Below are 14,906 nucleotides of genomic sequence, written 5' to 3'. Positions count from 1 at the left end.
CGAGCGATGGGACTTGGCAATAAAAAGGTCGCATGGGTGGAGCATAGACTACACCCCTACGAAGGTGGCCACATTGGTCTGCAGTAGCAGTGAAGGGGGAGAAGCAAGGGACCATCACAACAGTCTACAACAGAAAGCAGTGAAGGGAACCAGAGGCAGGCAGAGCACAGCATATGACATGGCACGTGGGTTTGATGTCTTTTAGTCGTGGAGAAGGGTTAGAATAGATTATATATATAGGGAGACTAAGGGGCAGGGAGGTTTAGTCAGGTAGAGAGCCGAGCAATTTAAGGACTATATTAGCAGGCAAGGGAAATCGTCATTATGCACCGAAGTGCATGAAAGTATGGGATGGGAGGGTACTTAGTGGTGATTAGACCAAAGCGGGGAGGGGGACTTTGATGAGGGTAGGCCGCTAAGTTGCCAAAAAATAAAGTTAGATTTAGAAGTAAAAAAATATAAGAGTAAGGAAAATAGTTTACTTGAGTTTTACAAGGTTAGGGAATCATGACTTTATGAGATATTATAGTTAATTAGCTAAAGCTGATCAAGAAAGAAATTGGATAATTAGAAAGTATAACTAGAGTAAATTAAAAACAACAAAATAGGAAAGAAAAGGAGTTAGAGGAAAAAGAAAAAAGGAAGGGAATAGTAATAACACATTTTAAAATTAATTTAAAGAAAATTAAAAGGAGAAAAGGAAATTTAAAGAAAAATTAAAGAAAAAATAATAAAAGGGGGCCAATAGGGACAAACAAGAGGGAGAAAGAGAGAGAGAGAGAGAGAGAGAGAGAGAGAGAGAGAGAGAGAGAGGCATAAGATACGGATAAATTGAAAATTTATGAAAAAAGAAAAAGGTAGGGGCAAGAGTTTAATGAGGGACAAACTAAGAAAACATTTAAAAATGAAGAAATAAGGAAGAATTAAAGAGAATAACAAAAAGGGAAAAAATAGAGATTTAAGGAAAGTTAAGGAAAATGAGAAAAAATAAGGAAGGAATAAGGAAAATAAGGAAAAACAAGAGATAATTAAGGAAAACAAGAAATAATTAGGGAAAACAAGGAAAAATAAAGGGGGGTTAAGATAAAAGGTAATAGGAGAAATGATTAAAAATAAGAAAAAAGAAAAACATTAGGAAAAATTTTTTTAATAAAAAAGGGGGGGAAATTAGGGAGAAATTAAGGGGAGAATAAGGCAGTTTGAGGGAAAATAAATTAGGGTAATTAAGGGGGGTTATTGAGGGGAGCTCTAATGAGCAAGTGGCAAAACAAATGGAGGAAGGGATAGTAAGTGTGTGTGTGGGGGGGGGGGGTGTGTGTGTGTAGATTTACCCCAAAAAAAAAGTGTGTGTGTGTGTGTGAGAGAGAGAGAGAGAGAGAGAGGAGAGTCATATCACAATAAAATGGCGGTTTCAATGGGAATGTGAAAAAGGGGGGGGGAGAGAGAGAGAGAGAGAGAGCAATAAAAATTATAATAAAAACTAATCATGCAAACACATCTACTTCATATTTTTAAGACCAAACCCATAAGCATGGGGTACTTGCAATGCAAACTCTTTATTTCAATGGAAAAGTGACACACACAGACACATGCATGCATGCACACACACATGCATGCATGCACACACACATGCATATGCACATGCACACACACACAGAATGTCCTAATGCAATAATATGGACAAGAACAATTGATGGTTTATTTGGCAATGCATACAAAAGGCTTAGAGAATGTGGTGGGAAGATAGATAGATAGAGAGAGAGAGAGAGAGAGAGAGAGAGAGATCTTGCCATTTTTGTACAAGCCTGCCAAAAGATGCTCGCCAAAAAAAAGCACTACTCTCTAGCTATCTCAAATATATAAGTTTAGCATTTAACCAACAAAAATAAGCATTGATTTTCTCATTGATCAAATGCATCAAACTATCAAATTGTGTCCCAATATTTGATGACTTATAAAAGGACCTAAGGTGCTTGCAAGGAAGACCTTCTACCAACTCTTAATACTCCATTGAAGCGTATGCAATTTCAATGGGTTGCTCAAAGTAGACAAATAAAGAGTACAATGGATATGTAGCATGTACACTGAAATAATGTCTTTTTGCATGTCATAGCACATATTGGCAATCTTCCAAATTTCAATGTGTAACCTTTTGGCAATGAGGATTAAAACCACAGTCAAGATTAGCCCATTGTGTGTGTCGAGTAGCAGCATGGTTTTGCTTGTAATATCTTGATTGAACATGAAAGATTTTTTATGGATTATGATAGAATAGGGATAATCAAAATATCTCTAGAAAATGTGTGAACATACTTGCAAAATCATGTCTAGATAGAAAAAGACCAAAAGTAGAGAGAGAGAGAGAGAGAGAGAGAGAGACTAAAATCCTACACTTTTTAAGGTGTCTCGTACCAAAAATGTACAGACTATTGTGGAGTGTAGCCCTACAAAAGTTGTAAAGACTCTATTGTATAGTATATCCTACACTTTTGGAGATATCTCCTAGTAAAAATTGTAGGGACCCTTAAGGTCTCCTACGAATTGTGTAGAGATGATCCATATATTTTGTGTTGAGACTAACATTTATAAATATCTCTCAATGGAAAGAAGCTCCTACTTTTTGAGCTGAATGTTCAGCTCCACTTTGTGTTCATGTGGTTGATCTTCTGGTGTCCATGCTCCCTTACACTATCAATGTGTTCTAGCATGCCCTCACCCTTGCAACCCATACTCTTGCACTTCCTCTCCTCCTCCTCCTCCTCCTCCTATCCCTTCTCCTTTCCCCTCCTCCTTCACTCCCTTCCTCCTCTTCCTCCCTCCTCCTCCTCCTCCTCCCTCCTCCTCACCCTTGTTCACTCCTCCTCCACTATTAACCCTCTCGTGAGACTAGCTCTCCACTCCTCAATTGAATTGATCCTAAACCATGCAACCCTCTTGCAACTTTAAATCCTAGGTATATTTCTCAACCCTTTTCTAAACCTTTGAATCCTCCCTATGGAGGTGAGAATATCCATTAACCCTTGTGATAAATAATTCTTTCTTAGAACCACTTTTCATGCCTCAACCTACACCTCCCAATGGAATATGATGAAGGATCTATGCTAAAATTATGAGCACAAGCAATGACACACACTCAAAACTTGGAAATGAGAGAAAAAAAGATAACATTTTGATGCCATTGTCGGGGAGGTTAATAGTAGTGAAAGCAAAAATAGATCATGTATTTGCTTGCATGGAGAAGAATGCCCTATGAATACCATCCACAATAACTAATCTAGGCAAAAGAGTACAACATTACTACTAAATTGAAATTTTTTACCTTAAACACATGCTTCAAACTGGTAATCCATAAAGAAAAGTAACAAAAATTAACCCTCTAGACACCAACACCCTAAGCTAGCCATAGTTAAAATAAATGAACCGTGATTAGTAGAATCTAACCCTTTATAGCTAACTACAGTTGGGTTAATTACACCCAAGCTTGCCAGGTTTGTGAAACCAGACCACATTCATGTAACCATAGTTAGGTTAGTTTAACTTTAAGTTCAAAAAGAAAAAAGGAGACAAAAAAAAACAAAGGCTCCAAGGCCCTTACCTTAAACATTCCTCGTACAACCTAGATTTCACATGTACAAAATTTTAGTCTAAAGCAACCTTTTTGGGTTGATGCACTAATTTTGTCTAGTCACATCCACATTTTTGGCCATGTTCGGGCCTACAAAGGTCAAATCACAATTGGACTTCACTGTCATTTTGGTCACTTGGAAGGTCAAAACTTAGCATGTTTATGCCCTTGAGATCAAGAAGTAGTATGTAACTTGAATTAAGAAGAAGGCTAGAATCTACCTATTTGTGAGATTGTTCATGTACATCAATGCCCTCTAGCAATACAATTGCTCTCCCTCAACTAGCGACAGGGCAGATTAATGATGTGATGAAATAGAGGTAAATGAACATGTAGAGATACCAATGTTCTCTTGACTTGCAATGCAAAAGTGAAGATTCCTCCAACTCTTTGACATGGCATCCCATGCAGCTAGGCGCCAAACTGATGACACAGAAGCAACTTAAAATTAAATAGTTGATAGCCAAGTGTGACCCAAGCCACTGACAATTGTTGATAATGTGCAAACAAAAATGGATGGAGTTAGATTCACCACCTACTTCGCAATATTGGATTTTCCCAAAGGCTTGATAGTATACCAAATACTGCTGGGAAGACCATGTCCTAGAGAAGCCTTGGTATTCATGACTAGGGAAGCCTTGGTATCCATGATTGGGAAAAATATAAAATCACAAGCCAAAAGAGAGGGACTACTCTCAAAATAAATCAGGGGATGGGAGAAATCAAATCCACTATACACAAAAAAATTGCCAATAGTGCTTACACCATAGTCACTAGTCATGAGACATCTCAAGACCATAGAACGTGATAAGCCCATACATGAACATCAAAGTTGCACCATAGTATACTACAACATGTCCACAAGATTGTTGATGAAGAAACACTAGATCAACTATGACAGAAAGGAGTGGATCCTTTAACAAATGCTCTTCCTATGTTTGAAAATGTGACGAGTTTGATTGAATACATAGGAGATGGTCTTCAAGGCTTACTTGGCTATTCTAAATGTGTCAGCCATTCCAATGCTATGTTAAATTACACGATGTAGCAAAACAAAAATTGAACAAAGAATAGAGAGTGCACAACAAACTGGAGACGAACAAAATTTTCCTTCAATACTGATGCAGCACAGATGATGGCTCTATCCACCCATGTGCTTCCACAGTGGAGCTTAGATGGCGATCTAGATAGATACTAGGTGAAGAGCTACTAGCTAGAAGATCTGATCTGATCTGAACTGATCTGATACAATGTACTGGGGAGGTCACCTCTTTATAGCTATGAGGCTGGTAGTCGGATAAACGTAGTCGGTGGAACTGACTAGTCAACCTAGTCGGTGGAGCCAACTAGCCAACCTAGTCGGTGGAACCGACTAGTCATCCGTGGAATATTCAAGGAATATTCCATTTATACCATCGCCTCTGCTAGCAAGAGTAACGGGCTCCCACACAATCACCTTTCTACCATCAACGGTCTCATGACCTCATCTGACATGCAAGTCACCATCCAGTGTCTCGAGCCACTCATGGCTTCTCCTCATATAGGGGCCTTACAACTTGAGCACCTTGGACCATGGTGGTTACCAAGAGGGTGGGGCATTGAGCATATCTAACACCCCCCCTCAATGTCCACCTGTAGGTGAACTACCTTCTCGGCCCAATGCCGAGTCTCTGAAGATGACCATGAAGCTGATCCTTCCCGAGTGCCTTGGTGAAGATATCTGCTCCATTTTGCTCTGTTGGATAGTAGACCAATTCCACTATCCCGTCCTCAATCAAATCACATACATAGTGATACTAAATCTCTATACATTTTGTGTGCACATGAAACACTGGATTTTTAGCAATGGCCATGCAACTTTGATTGTTACACCTCAGCACAGTTGCCTCATCCTCTTGCACTCCCATGTGCCATAAGATCCTCCTCAGCCACATTGCTTCACAAGCAGCAAAACAGCTACCTTGTACTCAGCCTCGATATAAGACAATGCCACTATTGGTTGTTTCTTACTGATGCGAGAGAAGATACCTAAACCTAAAGAGAAACAATATCCAAAAATTGATTTCCTAGAGTCAACATCTCCATCCCAATCTCAGCCACAATGACCAGCCAAGGAAGTGCCCGTATCATAGGTGATGCCATAATCAAGAGTGCCCTTCACATACCTGAACACCCGCATCCCTACATTCCAATGATTCTCCCAGGGCTTATTGGAGAACCTGCTCAAAACACCAACAGATAGATGAGACTGCCGACCAACTTCCTGTACCTCTCGATGTTTACTAGTGGTAAGGCATCCTCCATAGACAAGCTCGCATTTATCTCCATAGGTGTAGCTATCTCCTTGCACTCGAACATACCAAATGCCTTCAAGATCTCCCTTGCACATTTCTACTGAGAGATGAAGATCTTGCCTGGCTCTTGCTGGACTTCAATCCCCAAACAGTAGTGCATCAAGCCTAAGTCTGTCATCTCAAACTCAGTGCTCAATGCCTTTCTTGTCTGCTGGATCATGTCTTCATAGTCACCTATAATAAGGAGATCATCCACATATAGAATAATAATAGCAAATTTTCCACCTTTCTTGTACACATACAAGTTAGCATCTGAGGCACATCTTTTGAAGTTTAATTTATAAAAAAATTTGTCTATCTATTTGTACCATGCTCTTGGGGCCTACTTCAGCCCATACAAAGCCTTCTTGAGCTTACATACCTTTTTCTCATAATGGGGGGCCTCAAACCCTAGTGACTGAGCCACGTACACCTCCTCCTCAAGGTCACCATTCAAGAATGCTGATTTAACATCCAATTGATAAACTGGCCACTTTTTATGAGTAGCCACTGATAGTACTGTGCGAATAGCAGTCATTCTAGTAGTTGGAGCAAAAGATTCCTGAAAATCACCAACTCTAAAAAATAGGAAGATGCAGAAGCAAGGTATTGACAAAATGGGAGTGGGTGTACTTTCTTCGCGAAAAGGCTCAAGCTTTTGGTAAATTGACAGAATGGCTATAGCTTGTTGAAAATGAAATAGGGAGAAAAGTGAAGAAAATCAGATCGGATGGTGATGGAGAGTTTGTTTCTACAGATTTTAAAGATTTTTGCAAGAGCAAAGGGATCAAGCGACAAACGACGACACCACATATGCCTCAGCAAAATTTGGTTGTTCAATGCCCAATGCAGACCACCATGGAGATGGGGAAGTGTATGTTGAAAGGTGCTGGACTACCAAACCACTTTTGGGTTGAGGCTATCGATATTGCGGTTTACATCCTTAATTGCCAACTATACAAAGGCACTCAAAGGTAAAACACCACATGAGGCTTACAGTGGTAAGAAGCCATCTGTCTCCCATTTCAGAACATTTGGGTGTGAATGCTATGCGCATGTACCAAACAAAGAGAGAAACAAGCTACAATTAAAAAGCACCAAATGTATCTTTTTTAGGCTATTGTGATGAGAAGAAAGCCTATAAGTTGTATGACCGAGAGGCAAAGATCATAGCGAGCCCAAAAGCAGACACATGCAGTGGAGGCAGAGAAGAGCTCTTCCACTTTATCATCAAGCGAAGAGGTAATTCACTATGGACATGTCCCAGGAGCTATAAAGGAGGAGGAAATATCAGATGATGAAGGTATAAGTCACCAACCTGTTGTTACACCACCGGATAAGCCATTGCCGTGATGGGTAAGGCAACTCTATGACCATGATAACCAGATGCCTATGTTTGTTAATAAGCAGCATGCAGATGGACCAAGGTGGTCTCAGAGAATCGAGGAGCAAAGGAGGGCTTCTGTTCACATAGTCTATATGGCCTTGATGGCTGAGATTATTGCAAAAATAAAGGAGCCTGTGAGTTTGGAGGAAGCACTTTCAGGCCAAGATTGGAAAAACACTATGCAAGTAGAATATGACAGCATCATGAAGAATGAAACTTGGGAGCTGGTAGATCAATCACCTAATAGAAAGGTTATTGGCACCAAGTGGGTTTGGAAGGTAAAGTACAAGGCCGATGGGACTTTGGAAAAATACAAAGCTAGATTGGTTACACAAGGATTTTTGCACGTTGAAGGATTTGATTTTCAGGAATCTTTTGCTCCAACTACCAGAATGACTGCTATTCGCACAGTACTATCAGTGGCTACTCATAAAAAGTGGTCAGTTTATCAATTGGATGTTAAATCAACATTCTTGAATGGTGACCTTGAGGAGGAGGTGTACGTGGCTCAGTCACTAGGGTTTGAGGCCCCCCATTATGAGAAAAAGGTATGTAAGCTCAAGAAGGCTTTGTATGGGCTGAAGTAGGCCCCAAGAGCATGGTACAAATAGATAGACAAATTTTTTTATAAATTAAACTTCAAAAGATGTGCCTCAGATGCTAACTTGTATGTGTACACAAGAAAGGTGGAAAATTTGCTATTATTATTCTATATGTGGATGATCTCCTTATTATAGGTGACTATGAAGACATGATCCAGCAGACAAGAAAGGCATTGAGCACTGAGTTTGAGATGACAGACTTAGGCTTGATGCACTACTGTTTGGGGATTGAAGTCCAGCAAGAGCCAGGCAAGATCTTCATCTCTTAGTAGAAATGTGCAAGGGAGATCTTGAAGGCATTTGGTATGTTCGAGTGCAAGGAGATAGCTACACCTATGGAGATAAATGCGAGCTTGTCTATGGAGGATGCCTCACCACCAGTAAACATCGGGAGGTATAGGAAGTTGGTCGGCAATCTCATCTATCTGTTGGTGTTTTGAGCAGGTTCTCCAATAAGCCTTGGGAGAATCATTGGAATGTAGGGATGCGGGTGTTCAGGTATGTGAAGGGCATTGTTGATTATGGCATCACCTATGATACGGGCACTTCCTTGGCTGGTCATTGTGGCTGAGATTGGGATGGAGATGTTGACTCTAGGAAATCAATTTTTGGATATTGTTTCTCTTTAGGTTTAGGTATCTTCTCTCGGATCAGTAAGAAACAACCAATAGTGGCATTGTCTTATATCGAGGCTAGCATGTTTTGCTGCTTGTGAAGCAGTGTGGCTGAGGAGGATCTTATGGCACATGGGAGTGCAAGAGGACATGGTAGCTTGAGTCATCGAACAATCTAAAAAATAGGAAGATCCCCCCAAGGCTTGTGTAGGCATCTTACCGCACAAGTTAACATCCACCAACTCTAGAGGAGCATTTGCTCTATTCTTGCTTTCTTGTGGGAATGCCTTTCTCTGTTGCTTGCCCATCATGCAAGCTTCACATGGTTCTTTGATTTCTGCAAGTGCAGGTAAGTGAGAAACAATACCTTGCTTCTACATCTCCTTCGGCACTGCAAATCTGATGTGGCCGAATCTTTTGTGCCAAAGTCTGCTTATGCCCACTCCAGCGGTGGCTGTAAGAGCACTTAGCTCATACAGGTTGTTCCTCCTTACTCCTGTGCCAACAAGATTGCTTGCACTATCTAGAATTTTTGCTCCTGTCTTGTTGAACCTCACCTCATGGTGGTCAAGGTTAGTTATGGAAGCAACTGATAGCAGATTTCTCTTGATTTGTGGAACATACAGCACATTAGATAGTTTCTTAACATCTCCATTTACAGAAACAAATGAAATCCTACCTGTACCCTCAATAGGGCATTTTGCATTATTTCCAACCATCATGGTGATGGGTTCTTGTAGAGGATGCATGGAACAATATAGACCCTTTTTGCAGGTCATGTGATGGGAGGCACCACTATCCAATACCCATGAATCAGTGGTTGATGCTTCTTAAACTGAGGAACACTCTTTCTTAATGGCTAGAAATAGATCCAACTCTACCTTCACTATGTTAGCTGTCTCTTTCCCCTTATCTGTCTTCTTTAGGGTACCATTCTTTGCATCCACTTTCTTAACCTAGCAATTTGCAATCACATGGCCCTTCTTCTTGCAGTAGAAGCATTCTCCCTGAAACTTCTTCTTGCCACCCTTCTTCTTTTTGTCACCACTAGTAGAGGACTCACCTTTGGTGGAGGAACCACCTTTGCCTTTCGCAGTGGTAGAGAATGCAACATCCCCATTGCTGCCTCCATCTTGAGCTTTAAGCCTCAATTCCTCCTCCATAAGTAAAGCACAGAACTCCTCAAATGACAATGGTTGGGGTCTCACCTAAGTGTTAAGCGTTGTTACCAGTCCATCAAACCTTAGTGGATATATCCGGATACACCACCGAGCTAGCTCTTTGCTAGTCTTTTGTTTTCTAGCACCAGCCATCTGGCCATGCAGATTTTTGATTCGGGTTATGAATGCCTCCGCTGTCTCTCCTTCATTAAACTTCCCACCTTTGCAAGCTGATTCTCTAGGTTCTTGATCCTTGTCTGATTCCACATCTCATACTGACTCTTCAATATGTTCCAGGCCACAGTTGCCTTAGATGTATGCTGAATCAAGGTCAAAACACTATTAGTAGTACTTGTAATCAGGCCACACAGAGCATCGGTGTTCTTGCATTTCCAAGCTTGTAGGTTGGCATTAGGAGGTATCATACTCCCTGGATTTGCTGGGTCGAGGGTTCCTTGTGATTCTAGGTCAGTCCCCAATACTGTCTCCAGAAGCTCATATGAATCCAGAATAGCAGTAATTTTAAACTTCCATAGAGTGTAGTTCGTACCATCTAGCTTGCCTTCAGTGAAGGCTAGTGGGCGAATCCTCAATGCATGGATTGTTGGTGCAGCTGGTGTAGCTGTAGCTGCTGAACTCGAGCCACTTCCTATTGCCATCACTCTGTATGATGTTGAAGCCCTCGCCTCTCTTCTACTCTTCGATCCTTAGAGCCACCTGGGCTCTGATACCATGTTAAATTACACGACGTAGCGGAATAGAAACTAAACAAAGAATAGAGAGTACACAACAAACTGGAGACGAACAAAATTTTCCTTCAATACTGATGCAGTGTAAATGATGGCTCTATCGACCCGTGCACTGCCACAATGGAGCTTAGATGGCGATCTAGACAGATACTAGGTGAAGAGCTACTAGCTAGAAGATCTAATCTGATCTGAATTGATCTGATACAATGAACTGGATAGGTTGCCTCTTTATAGCTATGAGGGCGGTAGTCGGATCAACATAGTTGGTGGAACTGACCAGTCAACCTAATCGGTTGAGCCAACCAGCCAACCTAGTCGGTGGAGCTGACTAGTCATCCATGGAATATTCAGGGAATATTTCCTATACCGTCACCTCGGCCAGCAAGAGTAAGGGGCTCCCACACAATCACCTTTCTAACATCAATGGTCTCATTGATAAACCTCATCTGACATGCAAGTCAGGATCCATCTAGTGTCCCAGGCTCACACATGGCTTCTCCTCATATGGGGACCTTACAACTTGAGCACTTTGGACCATTGGTGGTTACCAGGAGGGTGGGGCATTGAGCATATCTAACATGCTAAAGCACAATTTGCCATGGTTCACTTGTTGAGGATAGAAGGAGAGACTAAAAGACTTAAAGGAACCTTGCATAATTTCCATGAACAACTAACCCAAGAATGAACAAAACTTTCTGATTCTAAAATTGCAAAGGAAAGGTCACAAGAGACAATCACAAGATTAATTAATGATAAGAACAAATTGTTGAAAGAGACTTGGTCCCTCCTTGCCACATTGACTAGGAGATTAGAAAGAATAAAAAGAGTCCCTCTAGGTTACCAACATAGGGTCAAGCATATGCAACTAATGGAGAGCTTGGCATAAGGTGGTAGAGCAAGGAAGCATGAGGTGCAAGCTATAGTTTGTGTGTAAACTATTCTGTAATTGTGAAGCATTACCTAAAAATGATGTAGTCATTTATTTTTCTAATGTTATCATGCTTTTTGCAGAAATTTTATGAAGAAGGTTATTGGAAAAGATCCATCCAAAAAAGCTTATGCCATAAAGAGTGTAATGAAGAAGAAATAATTCATTTCTATTCAAATCCCCGTCAGTGTGCATTGCAACATGCAACACAAGAGGCTACAACTGATTTGAGAGAATCTTGTAGATCCATCAAGAATTGCCCATGCATGTGATGTTCCTAGAATAAGTCAACAAGAGTACTTAGTTGTATATAATGTCTTTGCAGATGCACTTTGAGGTCAAGGTGTAAAGAATCCTTTATTTTCAAGACCAACATATGTTAGAAATCCAAGGAAAAATATAGATTTTGCTGTCCAAGATTGTGGTTGGGTGGATTTATACACATTTTAGAAAATATGATGTTGGAAGTCATAAACAAGGCAAAAGGACAACAGAGTAAAAAGAAGGTGGAAAAGCTACCCAAGGGGCAAACCAAGGATCAAGCAACATTGAGTACATAGAGCATAACAATATCTTTTTGAATGTATGCAAGGTCCAAGCTACAATAGTAGAGTTTTACAACATGAAAGCATGGGGTAGGTGACATTTATATTGTTTATTTGAGCTGCAATTTTTATTGGGGTCTTTTTTGATCGTGTAAATCTATAAATTTTCAACTTCTAAAGGAAAGTTAGTGTTTGTTATCAAAGTGGATGAGTGTGAGGTTGTAAAAGGCCACAAGTTGGAGAGGGTTGTTGTATATGCAGCCTGATCTTTTTTTGGAGGTTTTTTTTGGCTATGCTTTGGACCCAGGCATGCCTATATCCATTCCATCAAGGGGGGGTAACACAACACCTAGGACTATCGTCGGGAGGTTCCAAGGGGCGCCAATAATAGCTATTAGGCCCCCCTTGGCAGGGGTATGAGGGAAGGACCCCGAAGCCAAAAATACATGAAAATTGGTGGATGAGTTGCTCATGCATTGTGTGATCAAAATTGTAAGATAAGGGTGTGGCTCACATAGTAGGAAAGGAATAGAGATACTACTTGTATCTTGTATCTTCTTGCTTGCTAGATAAGAAAACGTGAGATTGGCTATTTCTACATGGACATAGCCCACACTCGGTGAACCACATACATTGGTGTCTCTCTTTCTCTTCCATTCTGTGCGCTTTCTATATAGTATTCTATACATTTTGCTCCTCGCATTGTTTCTCTTATAAGAAAGCATACAAACCTCAATTTAATATTTCTTGTAGTATTTTAGGGAACATTTGATTTTTTTCTTTAAGGCAACATTAAATTCTTTACTTGTGGACCCATCACTCTCTCTCTTTTGTTTTTTTAAAATATCATTCTCTTTTTACATTCTAACACATCCAACTTGCAAGCAATAATATCTATTTCAAGCACCAGGGGTAGAAATTTCAACATGGGGCTATAATTATCAAAATGTTTTAAGTCAGTTTTTGGGGGCTTATAATGATGCTTAAAACTAATATAGCTCTATATAAATGTAAACACCTTCATTATCTTAGTACCACAGTACTCTCTCATAACATTTCATTCCTTCCCTACTTTGAAATCTGTCATAGGCCTACCATCACCCATATGTGTGAAAAAATGGACTCAAATACCAATCGATGCAAGGACAAGACTCCTAATCCCAATGGAATGATACAACACGATGCTCGAAGAATGATGAAAGAGGAGAGAGGAGGACGAGGAGGAGACGAAAACACATTTGAATGAAGAAGGATATAGACAAAAACAAGAGCCAAGGTAGTAATCAAAGTCCCAAAGACAACCGAAGAGTTAAATAGTAGACCAAAAGAGCAAGCATGCAAAAGATGATGAATGGAGGAATGGGCCAAAGTGCAAGAAGAAGCAAGAAAAATAAGAATTCAAATGGCTCAATAGGCAAGGCAACAATAGTAGCAGCAGCAACAACCACCATGGCAGAATAACACTACAGATTTTCACACAAACTAGACAAAGTGTTGTAAAGTCTTTGCCAAATTTGAGGAAGAAAGGACTTGGCAGAGGCAACGGTAGAGATGGAGTTAAAGGTGGAGGTGGAGATAGAGGTGTAGGTGCATGTGAGGTGGAGGTGGAGGATCCCCTAGAGGGACCCACCATAGAAACCTAGGAATAAAAGCTCTTGTTGAGATCAGGAAGTATCAAAACAGCATAGGGCCTCTTTTTAAGAGAGATCTCCACTTGATTGGTTAAAGAAACCATGCAAGAATATAAGGATGACCTCTAAATTTAATCAGTTGCATTGGCCGCTCTACAAGAGGAATTTTTCAAAGGTTATAATGATTTAGGAATCTAGTGGTCATAAATTGTCTTATAAAAATCAAAAGGTTATAAATATTTGTAATACAAAATATTTGAAGACCAAAGTTGGTGGTTGTAACAATTTGGATAATAATTTTTTAGTGCTATATGAAGTTTTGGGTACATATGAATTGTTTTGTTGATTTTCAATGAATGTTTTTTGTGATTTGGACTTCCATGTGTGTATAAAATGTATTTGTGCAAAAATATTGCGTTTGCCTCAAAAAACAATCCCAAAATTTTTGGATTTCCCCCAAAATGTCGCATTTCCACCTACATGGTCAACTTTGTTGAAATTTTTTGGGCCAAAGTGAAAAATTTGATGTTTTCTCCTTTAGGAACAGATCCCCCAAGAAAAATTACAAAAAAAATACCAATTCGGGCCATGTGCATGCTAATGAATAGTATAATCTCCACATAGGTGATAACGCAACGAAAGATTATGCACAATGGGTCCATCATTGTAGTCCTAGCACATTTACAACCCTTAACAAAAGAAAAGGAAGTAAGCGAGATTGTTGATACATGAATACTTCAATGGTTGTGTGTTATAGAGAGGAGTTGTTTCATGATGTGCATGGAACCCACAAAATATTGGCAATAAAATAAGTCATATGGAGGTAAACCCATTTGTAAGATTCATTTGGATATCATTGAAAATCTAACTTTAATTATAAATGTTGTGATGACATTTGAATGGAGTATAGGTTGTTTTTCCATCTATTTGCTCATGGGAATATCTAGTACATTGCAATTGATATGCGGACCCAGAAAAAAGAAATCAAGTAAGCGAGCATGTATCTGATTATAACATAAATTAAGAAGAGAGTGTGCTTTACGTCAGAGTAGAAAAAAAATATTTTCCCTAGTGTTTATGTCTCCCTCTAGACAAAATTAATGCTCGACAAATGAAAGGTCACATTATGATGATCATGAGAAAGGTTAACTTTTGCATGACATAGGGGATGATTCTAATGCTAAAAAGATGGCCATAATACCATTTACCATATGTTGTAGGGATGTTGATGTGCATTTTGCTACTTCATTAAGATGAGGTCAAACATAAAGCCAGTTAGACAAAGAATAATTACTATTTTTTTATTTTAGCCTAAGAGAAGTAGGGAAGATT

The sequence above is a fragment of the Dipteris shenzhenensis genome, chromosome 10 (genome assembly GCF_047967505.1).
Source record: "Dipteris shenzhenensis isolate YYH24624 ecotype China chromosome 10, Dip_SZ_1.0, whole genome shotgun sequence".
NCBI classification, from domain to species: domain Eukaryota; kingdom Viridiplantae; phylum Streptophyta; class Polypodiopsida; order Gleicheniales; family Dipteridaceae; genus Dipteris; species Dipteris shenzhenensis.
This window is presented reverse-complemented; position numbering follows the sequence as displayed.